The sequence below is a fragment of the Dipteris shenzhenensis genome, chromosome 21 (assembly GCF_047967505.1).
Source record: "Dipteris shenzhenensis isolate YYH24624 ecotype China chromosome 21, Dip_SZ_1.0, whole genome shotgun sequence".
NCBI lineage: Eukaryota > Viridiplantae > Streptophyta > Polypodiopsida > Gleicheniales > Dipteridaceae > Dipteris > Dipteris shenzhenensis.
In genome coordinates, this window is record NC_141616.1 from 53,682,942 (window position 1) to 53,694,541 (window position 11,600).

Genomic DNA, 11,600 nt, shown 5'->3' on the forward strand with positions numbered 1-11,600 from the left:
TTGCACAAGAATTCAATGGTATGCTAGTCATGAGCACACCTATTGTTCTAGAACCTAGCATTTTCTCTCCACTTCCACCCTCCCAAAAACCTAGCTTGTGCTAAACAATGCATTGCAATCTGCTAAGTGCTTCTTCACTTCCTTCGTGTCCAAAAACTACAGATGATAACCCTGCAGATATGTTGACGAAGAGTCTACCTAGTCAGCGGTTTGAGTATTGTCATGTATTGATGGGCATTGGATAGTATGCTCATTGGTTGTTCTCCCTTAAAGGCACATTGTCCTTTAAGTGGGAGGTTGTGGGGGTTAAAGATCACTGTGCCTTTACCCCAGTTATATACAATACTCAAACACATATATAAATGAATGAAAAAGAAGATAAGGATGTTTGCTGCAGTGGGAGTCCTCTTCATTATGTAAACTACTGTAGCAATTGCTTCAGCCCAATAATAATCTGGTAGGTCTTTTTCATTTAGCATGGCCTGAGATACCTCTCCAATATGCCTGTTTTTCCTTTCTGCAAGTCCATTTTACTGTGGGGTATGACTGCATGAATATTGTTGCTTTATGCCATGCTCCTACAGGAACCTTGCAAACTCATTTGAGAGGTACTCTCCCCCTCCATCTAACCTTAGGCATTTTATTTGCAGGCCTGTTTCTTTTTAACCATAGCTTTAAAAGCTTTGAAATGCCCAAACACTTCACTTTTCTTTTTCATAAAATACACCCAAAATTTTCTATTGTAGTCATCAATAAAAGTGACAAAATAATGACAACCTCCAATAGATGCAACTTTAGTAGTCCACACATCAGAGTGGATTAAATACAATGGCTTCTTACTCTCTTGAACATGTCTAGGAAATGGTTTCCTTGCCTGTTGTCCAAATTGACAGGCTTCACATACCTTATGCATTTCTGCAACCTTGAATTTAGGCAATCTTGCAATAATATTTTGGGCCTGCATTGATTTAAGTCACTGTACATTAACAATTATGCTAGATATTAATATCTGCAACTACACTGGTCCCATGTGCAAACATTGCTGCACTCAATTCAGGCATGTCTGCATCCAATGTAAACATCGTGCCCTTCTTCTTTCCTTTTGCTATCAAGCGACCGTTATTTTTCATATCCTCAACAAAGCATCCATGAGGATTAAATTTGACCTGCAAGCCCTACTCAACCATTTGACCAATAGAAACCAGGTTCTTGGTGATATTCGGGACATGAAATACATCAGATAGGTATTTCTTTTTCCCATCCTGCATAGACAAAGGAATTTTACCAATCTGCACAATAGGATGTGCAGTATCATCACCAGTCTCCACAAATCCTGGTCTTTCCATTTTCCTTGCATCCTGCATTCATTCTGCATGACCTATCATGTGGTTTGATGCACCTGAGTTAACATTCCACACATCATTGCTTACTTCTGCACTTGTCAAAGAATTGGTCATGTGCTGCACCATAAACAGATGCTCATTTCTATCATCACCCTGTCTACTAGAAGATGCATAATTCCCTTGCTGCAATTTTCCATTCATGATGTCATTCTGCTTTTTATAGTAGTCTTTAGCCATATGACCCATTTTACCACAATAGTTGCATTCAACATTGATGTTTGCATTTTGGCCTTTCTGCCATCCACCACGACCTCTTTGGCTCCTCCTACCTTTAGAGTTACCACGTCCTCCTCCATAGGATTGGTTTTCTTGAGTTTTCTACATATTTTGATTTTTGCCACGGCTTCTAGATCGGCCTGCTCTACCTCTGCCTCTACCTCTTCTAGCATTTGAGTAGAAGACAGTTTCTTTTGAAGTTGCTCCTAAAGAAGATGCACCACCATTTCTCTGCTCTTTAGAAATTAGAAGAGCAAACAACTCCTCAAAATCAGGAAATTTTTCACGGACAGCAATGGATGTCCAGAACTGTGCATAATCCTATCCTAGACCATTCAAGGTCACAGAAACTAAATCATCATCTTCCACTAGCGACCCAATGGAAGCAAGTGCATCTGCAATTTTTTTCACTTTCATGTGGTAGTCATTGATGCTCATATTTTCTCTCTGCACATTGTGCAACTCCTGCTTGAGCTGCATTTTCCTGGCTTGCGTATTTGTGATGTACATTTTTGCAAAAGTATCCCATGCCTCCTTTGGCATACTTGCATCCTGAATATGCACAATCATAGAATCTGAAATGCTGATTAACAGCTAGTACATAACTTTTCTGGCTCTCTCATGCCATCCTTTAAATGCTTATATTTCCTGTTGATTAGGAACATTAGGAAGAACTGGTTCTTCTTCATTTCCTATAATGAACTCCCAATAGCCTTTTCCCATAAGGAAATTCGTCATTCTAAACTTCCATGCTTGGAAGTTGTTCTTGTCAAGCTTTTCAATGACAATCTGTGAAAGAGAATCAGACGCCATTACAGAACACTGCAAAATATTCTACCACTGCAAAAAGCACAGCTTCTGCCTCACAAGGGCAAATCTACAAAACTGACGAAAGTGGTATTTGACCAGACAGTCACTTCCTAGTGACGATTTTGCATCAACAGGCAATAAGGATGATTCTACAACTCCTAATATCTCTGCACATAGGCATACGATGCAATTTTTACGGTAACTTTTCACCAACCTGCAGAGCAGTGGTCGCACAGCAAAAACAGGGCCTTTTTCTCAGTGCTTGCAGAGAACTTCCGCCTCCAAAACGGCCCCGAAATGGCCTCAAAATGCTGCAGAGAACTTCCCGTAGCATATACTACCCTCTCGCCACACTGCGAAGGGTGTCTCAATCTGGGACAATGCACTTTTGCATTTTTCGGCTGTACTACCTGCAGAGATTTGCTCCCAAAACCAAAAAAGGAAAGCAACACTGGTCCTCTTGCTAAGACACCGTGAACTTGGTTTGCTTTCTTGAGCTCCTTACCATGAACCAGGCTTTGATACCATGTGAAGATAGTGGGAGAGAAGGAAGGAGTCTCACTTGCGGCTTTCTCACATACACAATGGGGGAATACACACAAAGGTGGAGGCTGAAAATAGTTTTCCTCTCTTAGTTGTGAAAGCGAAAAGAACTCTAGTACAAAGAAATAGAAGAGCCCTATATGTGGGTCTCAAACCAAACTCAGCTAACTAAGGTGGCATACTAACTGAGCCACGAACTAGAGTACATAAGGATAGCTGTCATCCAGCTATTATTCATGGGCGGTGTACCAACCGCATCTGTAGCTAAGTCAGTGACATAAATGCACAATGGTCACCCTGGCATATCACGAGTGGAGCTCGATATCTCAACATGAGATAGTACTAAGCTAATGTAGTCTCACTTCAAGGAAACAATATTCCTCGTCCTAGAAAATGGAACTATGCTTCTTTTTAGTATATCCCAAACAACGACCATGTTGATTTTATTAAATTATTTTTATAAATCCCAAACGGTAAATCCCATGCTTGTTTTTAGTATATCCCAATAACCACCACGCTGGTTTTCCATAACGAATCCACACATCCACAAATCCATTCATCTTGTAATAATAGAAGCAAACCACTGTGCTAGTGGCTGTTAATATCCTAGTGCAACCAACCACTGCGCTAGCGATCACTCATCATGCACTACTACCGTGTTATCCCTATGCTACTACCTTGCTATCCTAAAATTTGTTGCACATTGCTATACTAAAATAGTCCCCTTTAGACTGTTTATCATTTCATTAACCATCAGATTTCATCCCATGCTTGTTTTTAGTATATCCCAACAACCACCATGCTAGTTTCCCATAATGAATCCACACATCCACAAATCCCTTCATCTTGTAATAATAGAAGCAAACATCTATGCTGGTGGCTGTTAATATCCTAGTGCAACCAATCACTATGCTGGCGATAACTTATCATGCACTACTACCGCGGTATCCCTACACTACTGCTATGCTATCCTAAAATTTGTTGCACAGTGCTATACTAAAATAGTCCCCTTTAGACTGGTTATCTTTAACCATTAGATTTCAACTACCAGGCTACTTAAAACATTTAAGTACTAACATGGAAGCAGGTCGACACAAAATCAAGTATTACAAGCACCATGAGAAAGTCCACAAGTCCAAGAAATGTCTGCAAGATTTTTACTTTTTCAAAATACAACGAGATTTTGCAGCTCAAGGAAATTCTAAACTCCCGACTATCTTATCAGTCTCTCTATAGCAAGCATCTCCCATCTCTTTAGGCCAGTCTGATGCACAATGGTAGACCTCTTCACACTCGGATTACACACTGCTTGGTTGACTTTGCCAACTTGTGTGCCCATAATAACTCCTCCTTTCGCTGGGGGTCCTCTTCATCCTGGACTTTGCGCTCTATACATCTTCACACCTCTATCATGTCCTACCAAAAGAAACCTACATCATGAGCTTGACAAGTACCTCAAAGGAGCAGGAAAAACAATAGACACGGAAATTAATATTCACCATCTGTGCTGACTCCAAGTAATACACCCACCACCGAAGCATGTCCTCCTTGTAGCTATTTTCCCCCTTCTCTGGGTATATTTCTGCAAGGAGGTCATCCAACATTACTTTCAGATAGAACAAAAGCATTCGAAATTCTTTTGGGTATGCCATAGATTCACATTAGGTGGATCGGTGTATAGAGTTTTGGGGCTAGATATCTTAGTTGTGTCTACACTGCACTTAAATAGGAAAAGAGTTCATTGAGCCCGACCTTCTCATTCTTCAGTCTCATGTTAGTTGTCTAATCGAAACCTTTGAGTTCATTGAGACTGACCTTCTCATTCTTCAGTCCCATGTTAGTTGTCTAATCGAAATCTTTCTCACATTAGTTGCCTAATCAAAATATTTCAATCTCACATTAGTGATCTAATCAAAATCTTTCGCCTCATATTAGTTGTCAAATCAAAATATTTCGTCTCACATTATGGTCCTTGGCGTGGATCAAATGACACTATCTAGTCACATAGCTGAGAAAACATTGCCCAAGTAAACTCTGGAGAAGATTAACAATTCAATCTAGATTACACACAGATTACATAAATTACATCTCAAAGACTCTTTTCCTTCAGATTATATCTCAAGGAATCCTTGTTGAGCTCCCTGATTGTTGCAAGCTCGGCTCTCCTTGCTCCTTTCCAGAATGGGGCTGGTTCCTTCCTACAAGGGCTTAGCTCCCTGATTGTTGCAAGCTCGGCTCTCCTTGCTCCTTTCCAGAATGGGGCTGGTTCCTTCAGATTATATCTCAAGGAATCCTTGTTGAGCTCCCTGATTGTTGCAAGCTCGGCTCTCCTTGCTCCTTTCCAGAATGGGGCTGGTTCCTTCCTACAGGGGCTTAGCCCCTCCCTTCATGCCGCTTCCTCTTTCCTTGATTTGAGCTTCCTGGTTGTAGGTTTGGCCCTTCTTGCTCCTTTCTTGAAGGGGACTGGTTCCTCCTTTAGGCTCCTTTTCCTCGTAGTCAAGCTCGGTCTTGGCCTTCTTCAATTTGAGCTCCTTGTCTTTTGCATCTTTTGCCCAAATGGCAAATTGAGCTGCAACATCTACTTTCTCATCATAGATAGCTATAGTAGGCAAGCACATTTGATCTTTCCATGACCTAGGCAATGCCAAATGGCATTCTCTACATAGTCATTTTGTATGCACAAACACCCCAAAGCAAAAAACGTGCGCAAGGTGGTAGCACGCAGGCCATCAGATCATGCAGTCATCTATGATGAGGGTATGGCAGACCATGCATTTCGGAACCTGCTGCATAGCAAGATAGGCATCCAATTTAACTATTACAGCCGTCAATACCATGTGCAGTCTTGCTCTGTACATGACGAAGTTGCTTCTTGATTCGTTTCTCCCTCATCCTAAGGTTGTGGATGTTCTCCTTCATCTCCTCCACTCTTTGCTCACTCTATGCAACAGCGTCATCTGAATCCCTCAGCATCTGTTGAAGCTGGTTAAATTGCTCAAAAACGTTAACATGGGCCATTTCTGAGACTTCCACTCTAGTTTGGAAATCTCTCAAGACGATGTACGTGCTGCTTTTCATAACTGTCGAAAGCCACAGAAAGCTCGTGCACATCCCTATCAAAATCTTGTTGCAAGGTCTTGTAGCTTACTCTTTGGACTTCCAATAGTGTTTCAAAAAAACAACCCTCACCACGGCTGCTGCAAATTGCTCCACCGTGGCTACTACAACTTGCTCCACTGTGGCTTCTCTTTGCATCCTTCTTAGCCTAGAGAGCTGCCTCATTGTCTTCTCCACCTGGACTGCTCTCTGCCCCATCCTTCCTACCCTTGAATCTCTCTCGCAGTTCCTGTATCACTTTCTGGTTTTTGCATTCTCCCTTTTTTCAATTCCTCTATCATTTGGTCTTTTTCAATGTTCAATGTGTTCTGCATGTTGCAGAGCCGTTTGTAAAGACCCTCCTTTTTGGCTCTCTGATCTTCAAGCTCCTTTCGCATCATTTCTAGCTCATTTTCTGCCATGTCCCTATCCTTTGGACTTCGAACAGTGTTTTGGAAAAACAACCCTCACCATGGCTGCTGAAACTTGCTCCACTGTGGCTTCTCTGCATCCTTCCTGGCCTAGAGAGCTGCCTCATTATCTTCTCCACCCTAGCTATTCTCTACCCCATCCTTTCTGGCCTTGAAGCTCTCTCGCATTTCCTACATCACCTTTCTGGTTTGTGCATTCTCCCTTTTAAGCGCCTCCATCATCTGGTCTTTTTCAATGTTCAATGTGTTCTGCATGTTGTAGAGCCATTTGTAAAAACCCTCCTTTTTAGCTCTGTGATCTTCAAGCTCCTTTTGCATCATTTTTAGCACCTTGTCCACCATGTCCATGTCGCTTCTCACTTCTTCGAGCCTATCTCAAGGCTCCTTCATGCGCTTCTCTGCTTCTTCTGCCCTTATCGTGGTGGTTGTATGGAGATACATCTAGAAAAATACAATTAAACTTTCAAAAAATGCAATTAATAATATGGCCCTTGAGGGGTCCCCTCTTGGCACAAGGGCCATATCGACATATGTTATACAATATCCAGGATGCCATTGGATAGCAATGGCATGTCAATATGGCCCTTGCCCCTAAAGGGGACCCTCAAGGGCCATATCATCAATTGCATTTTGCTTTGTTGCACAATGAAATACATTTTCCTTGGTACACAAATAACTCCAAGTACCAGTGCGATGGCTGTCATAGATCTCCTTCTATTTGCCAACATGCTAGTCTTCATAGAGCTCCTCCTATAATAAGTAAAAATAGGTAACAGAGCTATAACTCCAAGAACTAGCATGGTGGTCTCTCCAAGACAACCTTGAATTTTGGGCAATGATAGGTCATCAAGCCAGAGACTACACTGAGGCGATGCTTAGAATGAGAGATTGCATTTCATTATTATGCCAAAAACTAGTGCAGTGGCCTCTCCAAGCCAACCTATGATTTGCATGGGCAAAGATGCAGCAAAAGGTTGCACGATGACAAGTGGTCAAGCCAGTTTCTGCGCTGTGGTAGTGTTTAGAATGATAGATTGCATCCCATTATTATGCCAAGAACCAACGCGGTGGTCTCTCCAAGCCAACCTTTAATTTTAATGATCTGCATGGGTGCAGTGCCTAGTGACAGGTGGCAAAGCTGTGGCAAAAGGCTGCACGATGATAAGTGGTTAGCCGGCTTAGGCCAGAGACTATGTTGTGCGAAGCAGTGTAGAGATTCCGTGTGTTAAGGTATGTGATCTTTAGAATAAATAGATTGTGTCTCATTATTACACCAGTGCGCCATCATGACATCGAGAAAATTTTCAATGAGAGCATAGGTCCACGCAAAATTCAAATATTCACCTAAGAGCGCATCGCGTCGTGGCCCCAAAAATAGTTCCATGATTGGCTACATCCAAGTAAACGTTGACCCGTATGCAAGTATTAAAATATCAGCATCATCCTAGAGGATGATGTCCTTGTGATGAAATGATCAATAGGATGTGATTGCAAACCATTACGATGGAGGAGGGTGTTTAAGGAAGCTGCAAAGAGTGGATGTGTAAAATTGAGGTTGTGTTGAATGGCAATGGTGGAAATGGTGTAGAGGTAGAAATTGAAGGTGTCTTCAATTGTGCGAATGAAGAAAGAAAGTGAGGCAGTGTGTGCAAATGCATACATTAGTCTCTCTTAGGGTCTATCAGGATCCTATTGAGGAGGAGATGCCATCTGTGATGCTTGCAGCTACATTCCTAGAGTTAGATATTCTGTTGCTGCCATTGGCGTAGTAGTGCATTAGCTGCTCAATCTAACTATCTTGCTAAGCAAGTTGAGTTTCCAAACCTAGGTTATGTTCCTACACCTGCTTGTGCTACTATCGATCTAGTGTGGCTTGGTGTCATAGTTTGTGTGAATTGCGTCAACCCAAGAGTGCTCCGTCATGAGAGTTTCTTGTGTTTCTTGGAGCTTGGCCTTTAGGCCCTTATATATCTCCACCGCCTTCATGCCACTGGCCTCTATGACCAATCGGTCATCCCTTTCCTTCTCAAATACGGCCTCCATTCTTCGAAGTTGCTACTTGTGGTATTCACTTTGCAGTCGAGTATTGTGTGCAGCAAAGGATTTGGCAGGTTGTGTACTCTTATTTATGTGCCAGCATATTCTGTGCTATATGTACCATGGCTATTAAGGCCTCCATTAAAAACTATTCTTTTTTGCAAGGTACTCCTATCCTCTCACATTAATTAAGCATATTGCTATGCAAAGAACTATAGGCTATAGATGTACGCACTTCAAGTGTCGTTGGGAACAAGGCAATTGCGGTTGTGCTTGACCCTATTCTTGTGCTTAAAGCTTGGCCGCTGCTTCCTCTCAGACCTGTTTGGCCATAAGATTCTCTAGCTTGCCACCTGTGGGACTCTATGGCGAGGTTTTCCCCTATTCTTGAGGAATATCAATGAGAGGCTTTCCCTAATGTACTAGATTTTTTAGGGCACGTCCTTTCCTTAGCCTCTCTTCTCCCTCAACCTCCTTTTTTCTATTGTCTTCCTCTAGCTTTTGCTTTAGTTTAGCCTCTTGCTTTTGAAGAGATTCTTGCTCTTGTTTCCTCTTTGCCTCTGCCCTGCAGCCTGGGCTTCCTGTGCTTACTGGCTTCCCTTTTCTTCATGGGCAAGGGCTTCATGGGTATGGGCAGTTTGGGTCAGAGGTGACAACCATGTGCTAACCTTGGAGGCACTGCCAAAACCTTTAGACACAAGATCATCAAATTCGACCTAGTTCGTTTCCTCTGGCTGATGTAGGTGAGCAAGTAGGTTAGGGAGTATGACACTATGATGTTCTATATGGAAGATTTGTGCTAGTAAGGCAACTGCTCTAGCCGCTTTGGTAGTGATAGGGTCGCTGATCAGGTCGATAAGGATCCCACAACTATGAATTTTTGTGTCATAGTCTACGAGCTCTTGGAGCCTTTGATCCACATTGTGGTTGAGCTGTGCATATGGATTAGAGATATTGGGCATCCAAAATGACCTACAAACTATGGCAATGGTGAACTGATAGGGCTTGTAAGTCCCATCCACATGAAGTCATCCCATTGTCTTTGAGGCATTGGTGAATTTGTCCACAAAATCCACCAACTGACCGAAGGCCCATTGCACAGGAACTATCTGCCATTGACTAAAGTCCCATGGCCTAAATAAGAGGAGTTACTTCTAGGACCTAGAGCACCTAGTAGCTCACTGCATTATGGTATTTTCACCTATGGTCGAACTTTCTATATTCACCTATGTTGTGGGTTGCCTATTTTCACCTAGACCTAAAGACATGATCAATGAAATCAATTTTATGGGGACTTAGTGTATCGGGCCTCTTTCCAAGCCACATATTTGCTAAGTGCACCTATAAATAGGCTATAGAGATACACCTTAGAGTTATAAGCAAATGGCATCATCATCTCATCTAGATGTTGAATTGCATGGTTCAAGCACTAGCATCTATTGGGAGTAGTATGGCCTTAAGGTCTTTGTATACTTGAGGAATAGCTTGATATTTTGTGGCACTTGTGGGAATGTCCGTGTCTGAAGCTAGTACTTGCAGTGATAAGGGAAATAGTAGGTTCTTGTGGCACTACTCCATTTTTAGGAGCAAGTTCTTATGGATCTACCATGCCATCGATTGATGTTGAGGTAGAATCAAAAGTGGTACTAAGTGGTTTTCCTTTGGGAACCCATCAAGGCACACCAGGTGATTGGGCCTCAAACTTCTCCTTAGATGCAACAGGTGCTTATGGTTCTGCTCCCTTTATAGGAGTAGGTTCTTGTGGTTCTACTTCCTTTATAGGAGTAGGTTCTTGTGTGACTGTGCTGCAGTGGTTGACAACACCCTCCCTTGTAGCCTAAGAATTTTTTAGTAGAAGAGATTTGCCTACGACTTTTCCTTGGTGAACTTTCCTTTGAGAGTCTAGCAATAGGTTCTTATGGGGCTACCTCCATGAGACCTCCATTTGGAAGGTAGATTCTTGTGGGTCTACCTCTATTTAAGAGTGTAGGTCCTTGTGGTGCGACTGTTGCCTTACCGTTTAGGTGACACCAAAGACTGCTTGATATTAGTGTGGATGGCTTTTAGTGTTTGAATAATTAGGGGACCATTATAATAATGCTTGAGCTTACTACCATTAATGTAGCCATCCATCTCAACTCTATCAAGGGTCATGATATGGCATGGCCCTTGTGGCATGATTTCACAACTCGATATGGACCCATGCCATGATATTTAAGCTTACGCTTCATGTTTCTTATGCTATATAATAGTGCAAGGTTGCCTTCCTTGAGGTCCTTATTTCAGAGAAATTGCAGTCAAACCACTTTTTTCGGCAAAGTTTTTTGACCTTGATAATGCACCACTCTCAATCTCATCTCATTGAGAATTTCAAGCTCTACTAGATTTCAAGAATAGCCTTGTCTGATAGTCTATCTCTAATGGCCACTCTGAGGCTTGGGACTATAAATTCCATGGGCATAATTGCTTCAACCCCAAAATCAAGGCTAAAGGGTGTGCAGTTAGTCACAACTTTGTATGTTGTGTGGTATGCCTAAAGTGCCACATTGAGTTTATGCTCCCAGTCACTATAACCAACCTCCATTGTGCATGTAATTGTTCAGCATAAAGTCAAATTAGAGTTCTCCTCTTGACCATTCACCTTCAAGTAGTAAGGGGTAGATTTCCTACAGACAATTAGGAAATACGAATGGTGTCATTGATAAAGTGAGTCCCTCGATCACTTACAATCTTGAGTGGGAGGCCAAAGCATGATATAACATTGTTGTATAGGAACTTGGCAGTGGTTGCTCTCGCATCAACCTTCCTAGTGGCCTTGTCTTCTGCCCACTTCATGAATAATCTCAAAATAGTCAGTAACCATAATGATGTATGGAGCTTGTATCCCTTTGGCTACTGCTACATTAATTTGACCTATAAAATCAATGCCCCATTTTTCAAATGATTAATCGGTCAGGACTCTAGTTAGAGGCATATAATATTGTTTAATAGGTATGGAAGTTCGTTGGCAAGGGTCGAAGTGCTTAATGAATTTGGTTGCATCCCCAAAGAGAGTGGGCCACCT